This window comes from Vigna umbellata, chromosome 7, assembly GCF_029865625.1.
Source record: "Vigna umbellata cultivar VRB3 chromosome 7, Vumbellata_1.0, whole genome shotgun sequence".
Lineage (NCBI taxonomy): Eukaryota > Viridiplantae > Streptophyta > Magnoliopsida > Fabales > Fabaceae > Vigna > Vigna umbellata.
The window spans coordinates 25,303,657-25,320,593 of NC_142171.1; positions in this window are offsets into that span (position 1 = coordinate 25,303,657).

Here is a 16,937-nt window from a genome sequence, read left to right on the forward strand (position 1 = left end):
CTTGAAATCACTAATGAGAGGCTAGCAGATCAGAAAACTACAGAGTTACTTGAAGCATCAAAACACTAACTCCATAAGCAATTAAAAAAAAAATCCGTTCACAGAAACATGAATCCACAAAATCAAAATTCTTTACACATTGAAAACAATACTAAGAATAAAAATAAGAACAAAAAACAGCACACATTTTCTTCTATTTCTTTGACAAATGACAGTACCCACATAAGCCCAACAGTTGCAAGGAATTCTTTTTGAGACAAAAGAGGGATCTGTGTTCCATAAAACAAAAGGGAAAAGAAGAAGAAACAAACAAACCAAGCAAAAGGGACAAAATACAAACCCAGCATTGAAATGAAAGAAAACTGTGTAATATTATAATGGAGCTGTTTCTCTTTGTTCCCACTACTTCAAAGCCAATAACAACAACCACATCAAACACACCCTCTTCCTATTTCCTTCCACCACAAACCTAACACCAACTCTCTCTCTCTCTCTCTAAAACTGGAAAATGGTGAGTGAAGAAGAAAGAATTCTCTCTCACACTCTATAAAGTGTTGCTGTAGCTGTTGGTGGTGATAGTTATGAACTGTGGGTACAAGCTTTTGCTTTTTTTAATATTATTATTTTTGTTTTTTTAATTCTTTTATAATAATTATTTATAAAAGGATAATAACAATGAACTCTTGTTGATTGAAAGTATAAAAAAGTTCTTACACCAAATACTTATAAACTTTTATTATTATTTCACTTATTTTATTTGTTGAGTATTTACATAGTTATAGAAAAAATAAAATATAATGAAACTATATTACCAGTGTAAAAAATATTACAGTGTTACTCAATTATCAATCAGTAAAAATTTACTTTTAGTATAAAAGAAATTTACAGTGTTACTCCACTATAAATCAGTAAAAAAGTTACTTTCAGTGTTACTACTTTAAAAGTATAAGTATAGTTTATGGCAGATATATTTAAAAAAGTTATATTTGAAAAATTGACATTAACAAATTAAAATTTTAAATATATAAATTGGTAATATCTAAATGAAATAAATGTAGACTAATGAATATTGAGAAAATTATTGTTTCAGTATCATTCATTGCATCTTATAATAAATAATATGTATTAATACGAATGTAACGGTAATAATAAATATTACAAGGAACATTAGCCATATAAATAATTGTGTCATTTTATAATAAAAATAATTTAATTTTAATAGTATAATTTAATTTTAAATAAAAGGAAAATAAATTCATTAATAATACCATGTCTGTTTAAAAATAATAGTAGATTGTAATATTTGAAAATGTTTGTCTGTATATATTAAGGGTTAAATATGTTTTTAGTCACTAAAGTATTGGTCGTTTTTGGTTTTCGTCCCTGTTTTAGAGTAAGGTACAATTTGGTCTTCATTCTTTTCGAAACGTTCGTTTTAGTTCTCGAAAACTAAACATTGTTTAAAAATTTGGTCCTCATTTAGCAACAAATAAGGACTAAAACCAAAATTCCGAGGACTAAAACAAACGTTTCAAAAAGAATGAGGGACGAAAACCAGAAATGACCAATACTTTAGGGACTAAAAACATATTTAACCCATATATTAATGACAATTTGTATTCTTTAAATATTATATATATATATATATATATATATATATATCAATTCATATAAATAATAATTATGAAAGGAAACTAATAATGATAATTATAGAAGTAAAATATTACATATAAAATACATATATTAAAACCATTCATGATCTTCATCAATCCTAAAAAATAATATCAGTCAAGATAGAGAAAAATGAGAGTGGGACCCACAGTGTTGGTTCTTTAAGGTACACTTCTTTTCTCTCTTTCATCAACGTCAAGCCGTTTTCCTTGATTGGCTTTTGGAATTCTCAAATGGCGCGTGATTCCAACTTCTTTTGAACGCGCGTGTGTTTCTTTTCTTTTGTTTGTTGTGATGAAGTGGAATATCCTTCACTGGAAGTGGATTATGATTAGTGAGTGGGGCCCATTTTTTCAAATACCAATTTAGGTGGGCCCACTTCACAGCAGCTCTATTTTTCATTTAATGATAATTATTAAGAAAGTAATGAAATTCTTTTAAATTTAGACAGCGGTATCAAATTCTTAGTCAGATCAATCTTATTTATTTAGATGGGTTAATTTATTTTGTCCTCCAAACATATTTTATATATTTATTATAATAAATAAAAGTAGACTTAATCGCTCATTTATTTATAGCATTAAATATTAAAAAAATAATTACAAATTAAAATGTTAATTTATATTATTGAATAAATAAATTAATTAAATATTTATATTATTCAAACATTATTAAACTGCATTTTAATCTTTAAAGATATTAAATTGTTAATTTATATAATTTGACGTCATAATAAAAAATTATGAAAATTATAAGAATAAAATAATAAAGTATTGTTTTAGTAGGTTGTTAATTAACTCTACTCGAAATCATTTAATTAAATATTAAAAGAATTTTTTTTTTATTCAGTCTAACTTAAATATGTGATGAATTAAGTTGAGTATCTAATTTTACATTACAACCTAACTATTTATTTATTATTAAAATTAATATTTAATTAATATGCTTTTAGTTTATACTTAGTGTGATGGGATTTTTGTATTTATAATTTTCTTTTAGATTCTATTACTAAAAATTATAATTATTGATTTTGATATGTTAAATGAATAAATTTTACTTTTAATCCTTGCAAAATACTGTAATTCCTTTATAGTATAAAATTACTATAAAAAAGTTTTACCGATAGAAATAGTTGAAAGTCTCTGATAAATTAGAGATATCATAATTTCGCTTTGTTTTCGTAAATCACTGCTCAATCGGATTAGATATCATAATTAATTCTTATTACCTAGTGATAGTGTGCATACCAATTACATATTCTTTGTATGTTATTTAATATATTAAACTCAACATTTATAACATCTCTCCTTGATCGATAAGTCAAATAAAAATTAAATACTAATAAAAAAAACTACTTCAAGAATTTGATTAAATTAGTTTAATTTTCACCTTACTAACTCCTCAAAATTGTATTTTGCTAGCATAACAATACCATGATTATACTTTAGTTTTTGAAAGAGGTCAAAGAAAATAAAATTCTAAAAGAATATAATTTTAATGAAGAAAAAAGAATTATATAATCCATTTATAGAATATCTGTCATTTATCAATTTAAAAATAGTAATTAAAATTTTAATTATTTCATTTAACTGAGTTGATAATAATGGTATATGGAAGTTCACATATCATGGTATGTGTTCAATTTCTACTTACAAAAAGTAAAAAAGTTTCTATAAGATAATTTTTAATCAATGCATAAAAACGTTATTTTGTTCCACTTTCTGTAAAGTTTTATAAAAATTTAGTTTGACTATTTTTTTAATCTCTGAAATTAAGTTGATTTTGGTTCTTATAAGTTTTGTTATATTTTCTGTCCTTCAAATATTGAAAATATTTTTTTATCCCTAAGCCGTCATTAAGTGTATATGTGTTGAATGTCAAAATTAATTGAGTATTTTAAAATTATATCGACTATTTTATATGATGTAATATTAGTATTTGATGTCTCCAAATAATGAATGTGAAAATAAATCAAGTAAAATATTTTAATGGTAATACGAATAAAAAATTACATGAACTTACAACAAATTTTTTCTCTCTTTAAATTTTATAAAAAAAAAAAAATTATTAAAAACTTTACAATAAAAAATAGCCTTACGAAGAAAGAAGCCAAAACTAAAAATGTACTTAAGGCATGAAAACTAACAGTAACCATAAATATTTTTAAAGCATGGAATACAATAAGTTGCTGGTGCATCATCGTTCTAACGGCTCTCTTGTTCCTTTCACAGCATGAAATGTCAGGAAAAGCCCTTGGAAAATGGACAAACAGTGACCGTACGATGGTGGCCGGAGAAATTGAACAGGATGAAACGCATGCGCGTGCACGGTGGCCTCCGTGAACTGGCAATGCAACAGATTTTGCAGTGAATAATAATTCACAAAAACAAAACCAAACTGAACTCAATAGTGACCAATCGAGAGACTCTAGTGTTCCTTGGTCCCATTCCCTGTGGCTACGCTTTCCTCTTCAGATTAGAACGATATTATTCATTAATTTTTTTTTTATCTTTTTCTTTGTATATATTTTAGTTTTTGATATGAAAATGAAATTGTGTAAAGCTCTAAAAAATGTTTTAAGAATGATAGTATGTTAAAATGATAATACTCGATTATTTTAATTTAATTTGTTTTTTTTCTATTTTCGATAGTTTGTCAAGTGGTTTAATTTTTAAAAAAGTTTCAATTGGATTCACACTAGTAAAAATTTTCTCATTAAATTATTTCCATTAAATATAAACGAACAGAGTTAATTGTTTCATGATGGGCAAACAAATTCATGATGTGGCAAAAAAATATGATAACGTGACAAAACCAATTTTTTTAAGGTTTTAAGATGTCAGATCTATGGTTCGGGTTACTTCACGAAGTCTGTTTGTGTCTTGCATTCCAATTCACAAAAACTCAAATAATATAACAGAATCGCCCAAAATTAGAGAACAATTAAAATCCTAACTAAAACCATAAATCAAGCCAAATTCCCAACTTCAGAAAACCCACATCTAAAGCGCACACAAAATGCATAAAACCCAAAAACAGGAACCTAATTTGAATCCAGAAAGAAAAGGAAGAAATGGTTCTCCCCAAGGCTGAATCAAAATGCACAAAAAAAACTCCAAATCGAAACCCTAAATCAAACGTGAAGCCTCTCCCATCCTGTGAAAACTAAGCCAAAACCGAGAATAAAGAGGAAAGAAGAAATTGCATCTTCCTATTGCGAAACGGATCAGAAACGAAAGACGAAAATGAGTCTTCTCCCTAAGAAAAGCAAACAGGGACAAGGAGAACGAGGTCCCCTGCGAAGCGAACAGAGGAGAGAAAGAAATGGGTGTCTTGTGCGTCATCGCCTTCTCCAACAACCAAGGTCGCAAGCTCCTCAATTAACGCCACACGCGAGATGAAGGACATCTAATGTTGGTTGGTCCACGAGGAAGGGAAAGCCAGAGAATGGGAATATTTCTCTGATAGGGTTCTTAAGTTTGAAATATATTTAGGAAAATTAATTAAGGAACAACTTATTTAGACATTAATTAGGGTTTGGAAAAGGACATTTAATAAAAGAACCCTATCACAACCAATATCTCAAGACAATGCCCCGTACCATACTTTTTTGTCACATCATGAAAGTTTATGCATATTTAATGGAAGGGAGGCAAATTTTAAAAGGTTTGACCAACTTGACACACTACACCAAAAGTAGGGAAAAAAAGCAATTAAACCATTATTTTAATACAAAAATTTTAAGTATAAATTAATTTTATAAACGAGTTCATTATTAAAAACATATTTTCTTTCTATAAATTTTTATTTAAGCTCCCTCTATTCTCTCTAGATTATCTAACATCTCGCCTATTTATTTGAAGATTGAAGATCACTCGAGTGATCCTTGTGGCGAGTTCTCCATTCTTGACGGATTAACTTCTCAGTTTGGGTAAGTAGTTTTCTGTCTATTTATGGATTCATGTTGGTTCTTCCTTTGCATGTGGGCAAAATCTAGCTTGTGTGTTTTTTTATAGTTATCTATAAGATTATTGTGATAAGTAGTTCTAAGACATTTTATGTTATTCCTAAGAGCATATATGGTTTTCCTATGTGTTTAAAGGTGTTATAAGGACTTTGTGTTGTTTGGATTGGACAGTGTAGTTTTAGGTACATTTTAACTTAATTATCAAGCTCTTAACATAGTGACGAATGACTTGGGTCTATTAGGGATTCATCACAAGGAGCACGCTCGAAGGATTCAAGAAGGTTGGGAAGACTCCAAGACAAACAAAGGACAAGTTCACTTACTTTTGAAGTAGGAACACGAGACAACGAATTTTGTTCACATAGGGTGCTTCAGATATTAGGTTACAATTTTCTATTTGTATTTAGGTTGACCTTGGATTTTTCTGGAATAAACGTCTTTGGAAGAGTTTGTTGAGTATAAGGTTAGTTTAGTGGCAGCTCTTCATTTGAGAAAGTAAAAATACTTTAAGTTTTAATAAAAGAAAATATTTTTTTTTATGAAAAAATAGGATTTAAAGTTTTAGTGAACTTTCCTATTTTTCATTCTTAGCATGAATTAGGTAGTGTCATATCTTTATAATGCAACTTGACAGGTTCATTGTGCCCAATGCAAAGGAATATCCTAAAGTTTAAATTTCTTCTGCTCTCAAGTTTTGAAGTTTAAATACAAACACTTAACAAAATATCATTTAGTAAGTAAAACATTTAAGAGGATTGTGTATTAAAATATCTTTGTTAAAGTATAGCAAGATAAATAATAACGATTCAATATAAAGTGCTAAATATATTTGACAAAATAACATTTTCTAAGTTATATCGTCTAACAAATAATGTTTTACAAACAACATCTAACAAAGAAAGCTTCTATATAAAGGCTTAGCAAGACATTGAAACTTAAAGTTTTATATCCAATAGGTGTAAACATGGAAGCGATTTATGTCATGAATCGTTTAAGAAAAGCTCGTTAAATGATATAACTCACAAACAACTTTTCAAAATAAACATCCAATGTCTGTAGCGTCTAATAATCATATATTGAACATTGTCCTAACAATGCATTTATTAATGAGTTAACATGTGACAAAATGTTTTGAACATGCAATATGACTTAACTCTTATCAAAGTTTAAAACATTTAATGTAATTTAATACATGTACAAAAATGTGCTTTATTTTTTGTATGTTTTGCTCTTAATATCTATGCAGGTAATAAAAGTACATAAATTTACTCAAAAATCCTTGCACGAGATCAATAAAGACATTAAGAGATAGAAAGAACATTTTGAAAATGTTTTCTCCTAAAGTTTTCTACTTTGACACTTCATACAAGCCACTTTTGACAAAGCTCTAATAAAAACATTGTATTTATGTAAAACATACTTGAGTCTGACTTCTTACGTAAAAGGCTACCAACTCTACATGAAGTCAACTATCTCTAGCATAAATTTATAAAATAATAACAAAGATCATATTGACTTAAATGAATTTATATCTTAATAAAAATATATTAACAATTTTAATGTTAAAAAGTGATAATAATAATAAAATAAAATACTAATATAAATATATTTACATGATAATAATGAAAACTTAATAATATTAATAATATTAGTAATATAAGTTAATAATAATCGAATATGATAATAATTATATAAATAAATCCATATTAATAATACATAAAAATTAATTAAATAATATTAGAATAATAGTAATAATTAAATTTTCATTCTAGGGATGATTTGCTCTCCTTACAATTTTATCTATTAAAATATTTTTCTATCATCCTCAAATCAAAGAAAACATTAATAACAATTAATTAAATATCAATAATATATAATAATAATAATAATAATAATAATAATAATTAATAACCATTTAATTTAAACTATTTTCATGTTAATCCATATCATACACTAATTTTCTTTTTTATTGATTATTATATTATTATATTATAATCTTATTATCACAAATACTTTAGAATTATATATTTAAAAATATTAAATGTTAAATGAAAAAACAATTTGCCTCTACCTTCTTGAGTGGGATTAAGTTGTAAAAAATTTAAATGTAAGTTAAACTAAATTTGGTACACTTATATTAAAAAATAAATAATTTCTTTTATTAATTTGTTAATCTCTATAATTATATATAATGAGTATTTTCCTATACAATATTCACAACTACAAATTTATCAAATATATAATAATGCATACTTTCTAGAATATATAGTTTCTAAATATGATATAATGTAATTGAAAAATTGAAACATCTTAATATCATCACGTTTAAGTTCATGAATCTACATAATAAATGTAAACTTCAGATTTGTTACACTGTTTTATAGTTTATATTTGTTATAGTAATTACATTTTTCATTATAATAATTATACCGATTATTATACTCAACCTATATATTTCAAAAGCGTTTAATTTTTAATCACAATAAATATTGATTTCAATTATTCATTTCTAAACATTTCTTTTATATTTTTGTTTAGAAATTAAAGTTGATCCTTCCAAACATGAAATTAAAAGAAATAAGAGAAGCTATGTGACTTTCCCTGTAAAAAATGACTGAATCATCCCCATTGTAACATCCCAAAAATACAGTATAAAAATTATATAAGGGAATAATCACATATTAATAATATTTCAGATCAGTCTTACAAAAGATGAGACGTACGCTTATGGCCGAACGACCTTACAAGATAACGGGAAATTAAAACTGTACAAATATGCAATCTAGACCGAACGGTTTACAGAAGACGTACCTAACGGTCATACAAAAGAAGAAAACAACAGATGACCGAATGGTTATCACACAAAGAAACTAACTACTGACCGAACGGCTCTACTGTTCGGTCTTAACTTCTACCTCGACCACAACTTTCTTCTTCCAGCGCCTCTTCTAGCAAAGCTTCTCCTTCTGCTCACATCCACACGGATGATCATTGCAATAGAAGGACAACCACCGAACGTACAAAACGGACAAGACAGGAAATAGGATAAGCTTATGTAATTTAATTCAATTATCAACATATATCTCACTCAATCAATTTAAACAAGATAACTTATTAACTTTCATGCAAAGCCTAATACTAGACTCTGACTGTCCGGACTGTATGAATTTTGTGTAGCTACGACGTTCGTGCACCCGGGTGATGTAGCAACTGGGATACCCCCAACAGCTGCCACCCGAGGTTGGTCTGTTCCGTCCAAATTAACCATAAGGACGAGGACCTCCTGCCATTCCCACACATGACTTACCCTTCTCTACGTGAGAAACGAGTAATCACGGAATATCAGGATGAACCGCCAACTTAGTGTGCCCACATTCATACTTTACCATTCCAATATCAAATCATGAGATATTCCTTCCCGGAACACTCTTCCATAACCAAAACTCATTTCATCTATATCATATTCTATCATCTTTCATTTAAAACCTCAACTGAACCAATTTGAATAATGATCCCTTAGGATACCAAATATCGCACGTTAGTTTTTAATCCAGAACAAGACTGAACACTTGGAGTGAGACCGAGATGTCTCCAACTCAAACATAATCAAATTGAGAGAGTTACTCAATAGTTGTGAAAAGGACGAATATAATAATCTTCTTCAAAGACTAATATAATCGAATGTTGTTTACCAAGTGAGCCAATTAATGAACTGACTCTTGAGAGTTCAAACCGAACGCCATAAAGCCTAGGCCGAGACTAGAACTCTAGGCCGAAACCAATTGAGACAGGTACTGTAGGACACCAAATAATAGTACTTGACGGAATCATATGAAGAAACCGATCGCCAATAAATACTTAGCTTCTTAATGAGCTAAACCTCAAGGAAACCGAATGTCAGTTGAAGACTGAGCACTGTAGAGAGCAAACTCTATGGAGTTTGGACGAACGCTCTTATTATAAAGATAGATACAAAAACGAGAATGAGCGCCTGGTGTAAGACTGAGCACTTACTTAGTACGAGCGCTTGGTGTAAGACTGAACACTACTAAACTATAGAAGAAAGGCTTGATAAATATAATAAGATACCATTTAAATAATGTTCACGAATGAACAAATATACAAATACATATAGATATACTTAAGTTACCATCAAACACCAAGGAACGAATATCCTTGGTGAAAGCTTATATACAGATATTACAGAACGAAGACGCTTGGTCCTCAACTGGAATCTTTCCAAATGAAAGAATCCAGTTCCAACCGAGTCCACGGAAACCCAACGGTCAAAGATCTTCAGTGACGAACATCAATTTCACATAAAACCCTAGACTAAGAATTCATAATCTTATCAATACATTTCTTTCACAAAAAAAACCAAAAAAATTTTTTTTCAATTCCTTTTTCATACATTCATACATCCATATCATAGTAAATATTCACACTTCATACAGTCAAAACATATCAACAATCATACTTCATATTCATTCAGAAATCAACGAACGTACATCCATTCACAACAAGAATCTTAATCAAATTATATAAGCTTCCATTACCTCTAAGTGTGATCGAACGTTCACAGTTCAGAATACGGGTTCACCTTTACCAGAGACCTTAGCGTTCTACAGTCACGCCTTAAGAAACTAAACCAAACAGAAATCTAGAAACTCTCAGAACAAGATGATTGACTCACGCAACCCATAAACTAGGTTTGCATGTACTAGGAAACCAACCGGCTGAATGAAGAGAGAACTTACCAACTTAGAACCCGGAACTAATCGGTCCAAACGAACGTTTTCGACGCCGGAAATGCTCAGGTGTGGTCTGTTTGATGATCGGAAGAAGAAAAGAGTGAGATTTTGTAGAGAGAAGTAAGAACTTTTTAGAGAGAAGGAGGAGAAAAATGGAGTTTCATAATATTGAAGAAGATGGTTGCATGCAGAAAGTGGCGTGAATTTTGAAAAACTAAGTTTTACTTCTACCTTCCAAAACCGAACGACCACTCGACTGCTCACACTTGTCTTCCACTTTATGATTTCCAGCTCCCATTGCTCGACATTTGTCTTCCACTCAAATGAAGTTTTAGTATGTTTTTAATGGTTCTGACACCAATCATGTACACTATTATCATACATTTTGATATTCAAAATAGAAAAATATTTTAATATATTATAATAATAATAATATAATTATTTAATTTTTTCATTAAAATATTAAATTTTCATTTTAATATTACATCTATTCATTATGTAAAACTATAATAATTGAATATATATCTAAAATTTATTTATTTAAATGTAATAATAGTTGTAATTATTTTATTGTAAAATATAAAAAAGAAAAAGATACTGTTTGATAGGAGAAAACTGATGCGTGAAAGGCAACTGAATGCACAAACATTTGATTCAATCAGCAGTAAATGAACAGTTTATAAAATTGTTTTACGACCAAAAGAAAACCTCACTAAATCCCTAATTTATTGGAATAACAAAGTAAAACAGAACACTAATAAAACCTGACAGACATACAATGTCCTTGAATTGAAGGTCATTCTCCCTGCCACCATTGTCAATTTCAATTATAAATATATGTCAGGTTTTGCTGAACAAGACTCTAATATTCTAATTTTCTCAATTTCAGAACTAATGCTAAAGTGTTGAACATTTTCGGAATTCGAAAGTACCTGCACTGGCAGAATAGTCAAAGTCTGGGAAGCGAGAGATGGATGCGATGAACCTTTGGAACAATCCATTCCATCGTTACAACCCTCTTTCTCTCTCTATTTCACTTCTATATTCTTGTTGCGTTCGTCGATCACGAGAGAGATTAGACAGGGTTTCTTAAAAACCTGCAACACAGGTTTCCGAAGCCATCTCTGCACAGAAGTTCAATTGAACTCAAAACACATAAAAGAAAGAAAATTCTTTGGGTGAGTTGAGGTCAAATCCTTTCTTAGTTCTTCTTGCTTGTTATCATTGGGTTAAATTAGGAAGTTATTTGCATAAAGTAATCTAGTATATAATACTCTGATGTTAAAGTAAGTAAGAATTTAACAATATTAGCAATAAATGCATAATAAATGTAATCAATTTATCATAATATTTCGAACTTGTATTTATATATTTTGGAATAAGCTTCAAATTAACATCGGTCTATTTACGGTCCAACTTGTAATAATCGCACGTTTTAGATAGGGTGTCAGGATTTCTATGCAACCGATCGGTGTAAAACGGTTAACTACATGAACAATTATTTCCTAACTGTGTCAGTTGAGGGAAATTATAACCGATGAGAGTGAGACACATAATTTTTCAGGATTCAAGTGTCTATTGAAACGAAAAGTCACAAACTGTGAATCGTTGGATCTTGTTTGTTTCAACGATTGAGATTCGTCAATCTAAGCACTTATTTTGGCTATAAATTTGGGGGTGGGGTCAATGTTTTTTACCATTGCTATTTACCTTCTTTTCACGACCGAGCGTCATATTCCTCTTTCTATCTAAGGTAATAATGTTAATCGTTATACTCTCTTCATTTAAGGAATTCGAGGAGGGTGAGGTTAGGGGTATGCTGACAGCGAGTCGGTGTCATCATCATCGTCAGTCGGGTCTTCAATCCTGGGATCAACCAAGCAGGGAGTAGCATCAGGAGATGGAGCGGCAGAAGTGAACATAAATAATGTTATTGTTTGTGCCGAAGTGGGTGTGGAGTCACTGTAGAGGTGGATGCTACTGGGGAGTGGACGGGGTTTTGTATGCCGGTACCATCCATTCCAAGGAATGATTGGGCTCCTCACGAGGTAGGGAATTATGTTTCCAATTTTAGTATTAGTCCGTCCTTGGAGGAATTCGTTAGTGTAGTTAACTTGGTTCGTAGAGTCGTGGACGCCGAACATTTCAAGCTCGTCGTATGCAAGAGGAACGAGTAGGCCTTTCATGGGAAGGAAGGTTACCTGTTAGATTTTTTCTATGCCTACTCCACGATATTTCAAGATACGGTCCTCTGTTTGCCCTTGACGAAGTTTCAAACGGGTGTTCTTAGGATGTTTATGACTATCATTGTGTTTGATTGAGGTGGAGATATTGTTATGGACATGTATGGTGATAATGTTAAAAGGATTTCAAGGAGAAATTTTTGGTTGGGATAATTTAGTTTATGCATTAATATAAGGAATTCAATACGAGAGTATTTTGACACTCTAATCATCATTCATACTCAAATAGAATAATGTATTATGTCGTGAAAAATAGTATAAGGTTCTAGTCTATGAATTTTGTTTGATCTTAAACCCGAAGGGGATTAACCTTATGTATTATTGGATGATAATCCCTTGCCATTATATATATCATGATTAGAAAATATTATGTTGTCTAATTTGAGAGAAAATTATTAACATTTCTCACTTTTAAAATTGTAACCCAAACTTCTAAAACAATTCTTACATAATTTAATTTTATAAAATTATATTTGTATTTATAAAACTAAAATTTAGATAAGGTAAGATACTTTTATCGTTAGTTTAAAGTAAGAGGGTCTTAAGCGCCAGTGTGGATAGTAAAATATTTTTTTTCATTTAAGAGAAAATTATTAGGAGTATTTTCATCTAACTCACTCTTATTATTAAATTTTACTAAAATAAAAATTATGAATGACATTCATTAGATATAATCTACAAAAATAAAAAAAATTCGATAATGAATTTTTCCAACAATAAAAAGAATCCAACGTGTTAAAAATATAACATTTTTCTTTTGTTTCGTTCTATGCACCATCAATTTACAAATAGGTAGAAATTCATGTTGCATCCACATGCATCATCGTCATGCATGCATTGACGCATAAAACAAAATATATCCACAAAAACAAGAATCTAAATCTAACTGCTACCATTGTTCTTTTTCCTATTCTTTTCTATGAGTATTTTCTCTTGGACACAATCCTGATCAAAACATGGCTGAACATTGATGTTATGTTTAAATTTGGATAATTTATGTCATAAATACATTTGAGAGAGGAAAATAATAAAAATGATGATTAATTGTTTGTTAAATTTAATTTTCTTTATAAGCTACTTTGTAAAAACATATTTATCTAAAATATTTTTCTTTTTTCTTCAGTACTTATAAATTTCTAGTGTATATATATAAATTTCTAGTGTATAATGTTATATGAAAAGTAAAAATATGAATGTAAGTGTATGCTTCACATTAAATATAATATAAAGACTCATAAATTAAATTTGTTTTTTTTTAAATAATATTAACTTTTTTGTAGATTATATTTTATTAGTGATGTATCTTTTTAATGAATCATTTCATAATCACGTGTTCCTTTGAGCAGATAACATTCTAGCTAATATTTGCATTGACTGTTCTTGAATCCATGTCTGCCAAACCTAATTTGTATGACAGTTGATGCAGATTCCTAACCTTGGAGAAATGTGCTGTGACTTTGATTTTTCTGATACCGTAGGGTACATTTTTCAGACACTTGGAATCTTTGGAAAGAAAGAAAGAATGTTAGTTAGGGTTTATCCATATTCTTACATCATCCCAATATCACAAACAATTAAATTGCAATTATATCAAAGCAAACAAGTTTTTACTCAAATAAAAGAAATAAAATGAAGCACATTAAATAAGTTCAAACTCAACGCAGTTCAGTTTGTGGCATAACATCTTTTTGGCTAAATATATCAATAAAAGATTCTTTTTCAAAAGATACTAAGATCTAATTAAACTTAAGTTTTCTATTCTTACTTATCATAAATCATAATTTCTTTTAGAAAGAGTTATATTTAGTAATTATAAGGTTTAATATTTATTTTGGTATCTGGATTTGTAGGGTGTGTTGGCTTTATTAAGGAGGAAGTTCACCGGAGAGATGTAAACACCAATAAGATATGAACCCAACTATATAAAGGGTCGACTCCACTCTCTATCTAAAACTTTAAGACAATGAGTTAATGGGTCTTTCAACTTTATATACTAGGACGCCGAGCGCGACTTTTGATGATGTGGCAGATTGAGTTTATTTAACCCTAAAACGCGAAGGGGTGAGGGTCTTTGGTTCTTTGGAGGTGCATCTCAGAGGAGATCTTGGAGGGCTACTAGGACTCGTGGGAACACTCCCTTCTTCCTCTTGGGTTCTTCATCTTCTTCCATGGTCATTTTGTAAGCTTAAAGGATCTCCATGGAATGGAGAGTCAAACCGATCTTGTTGGGGATAGATGTAGTCTTTGAATTCTTGTGTATTTACTTTGTCATTTTTATCCAATGTGTAACTTAGACACACACTTAGATTTCCAACATAAAGTTGTCTTACCTTTCTTTTAAAAATTCATAAACGTCCTGTATTTTGTAAAAATAATTCACGTTAATTATTTTTCTTTTTTTTTATTACGTTAAAAACGCTAACGATAAAGTTGTCCTGGTAAAGAAAATTCAGTGACATGCTAACGAGAAATTCATTAAAAAAATAGTAAAGAACTGAAGTCCCTGTCATAATAATTCGAGGGTTACAAATCTCGATGAAACATAAAAGGTGCGTAAAAATTGAAACCAACTTGGGTTAGACAATGAAAGAATGGTTGGTTGAACTATTAAAGAACAACATCTAACTATTTGCAAGGCCAAATACCAATATTCTTGGTTGGTTTCATCATCTGAAAATTTTCTTTTAATAACTATTCTTAGTTTTGATCAACATTTTAAATACTGTTAGCCACTTCTATCGTTTTGGTTTTCCCAGTGTTATGTGTGATGTCTTGATTTTCATGTTTGACAGAAGTTTTGTATTCCTTTTCTTAGTTTCCAATCAATGTTGCATGTGACGTGGAAATTGGGCTTCCAACTTTAGATGTAGTTGGTTCTTAAATTCAATATTTTTTTTTATTATACCCTCTTTGTATAACACATGATTGATTCTAATCTTTGATAAATATTTTAAATGTTTATGCAGTTTTTATCATAATGAAGAAGGATGATAAACTATTCTGAAATGTAATGTAGTGTAGAAATGAGATGAAGAACAATATTAATGATTTTGTACTTATAGAAACTTTTACATTATTGTTATTATGTTAGAAACTTTTTTTGTTTAGATATTACTAAAAGGGTTAGACGTTATGTTTTAAAAAATTTTGTATAAGGTTGGATTTTTTTTTATCTAATATAGTTTGATTACATAATGTCTAAATATGAGCGCTAAATTTAGATAAATAACATTATATCTTAATTATTTGTTACTTTTAATTATATATTATAAAGAAATTTCTTCAAAACTGATAATCATATATGTGTCTTAGTTACATACAGATTTTCGTATGTAATTACATACATATATATTTATATAAGTAACAATAATTTTTCTTAAATACTAGAAAAACACATTATTATAGGGAGAGTATTTTAGTGGGAGAGAAAAAAATATAAATATAACTAAAATCACATTATGTTACACAGAAACATTATAAGAACGATCATGATCTATTATTATGATTATTAATCAACAAAGACTTGTATAGAAAACTAAAATGATACATGCAAAAGAAAATAAATTGAGCTTTATTTTCAATACGATCTTAGATATCTTCAATCAAACGAACGAAGAGTGTGAACTGACAAACAAAGAGTGTAAACTCTAAAAAATGATTTCTAAAGAGAAATAGTATGTTTTAGAATCATAAATTTCGTTTATAAAACTTTCTTTTATATAAAGTTTTTTAATATTAAAATAATTTAATTTTACTATTTTTAAATCACTATAATTTTACAATATCATTTTCTAAGTAGATAAAATTGGTGGAACTCCATAAAAATATTTTTTCACTTGCCACAACTGAATGTATAACCAATTACGTGTCTTTAATTATTTTTATTTTAAAGATAATAATAAATATTTCAAATAAAAAAATTTATATAAATGCATATGGAACCATGGTAATAGGATAAAATTCAACTTTAGTATTTTGTAACCATAAATACGTAACCTTTTCCATTCATCCACTCAGTTTCATTCATATGTGATGATATTGTTATGACTCTCTTTGTTTTTATCATTTTGTCATATTGATATTTTATATTTAAACTTAGAAACATGTATGTACGTAACATTTTCTTCGATTTTACATCGAAACTATATTATCTTATTAAAAAACTTTAAATCTCATGTCAATTGAATATGAAGTCTTGAACCAACATGTACAAACTAACCTTGTGAAATTAAATTAGAATTAAACTCAGAATAAGGTGAAGTTAGAGTTTATCTCCACTCATAATACTAATTGATGTGAGAATAA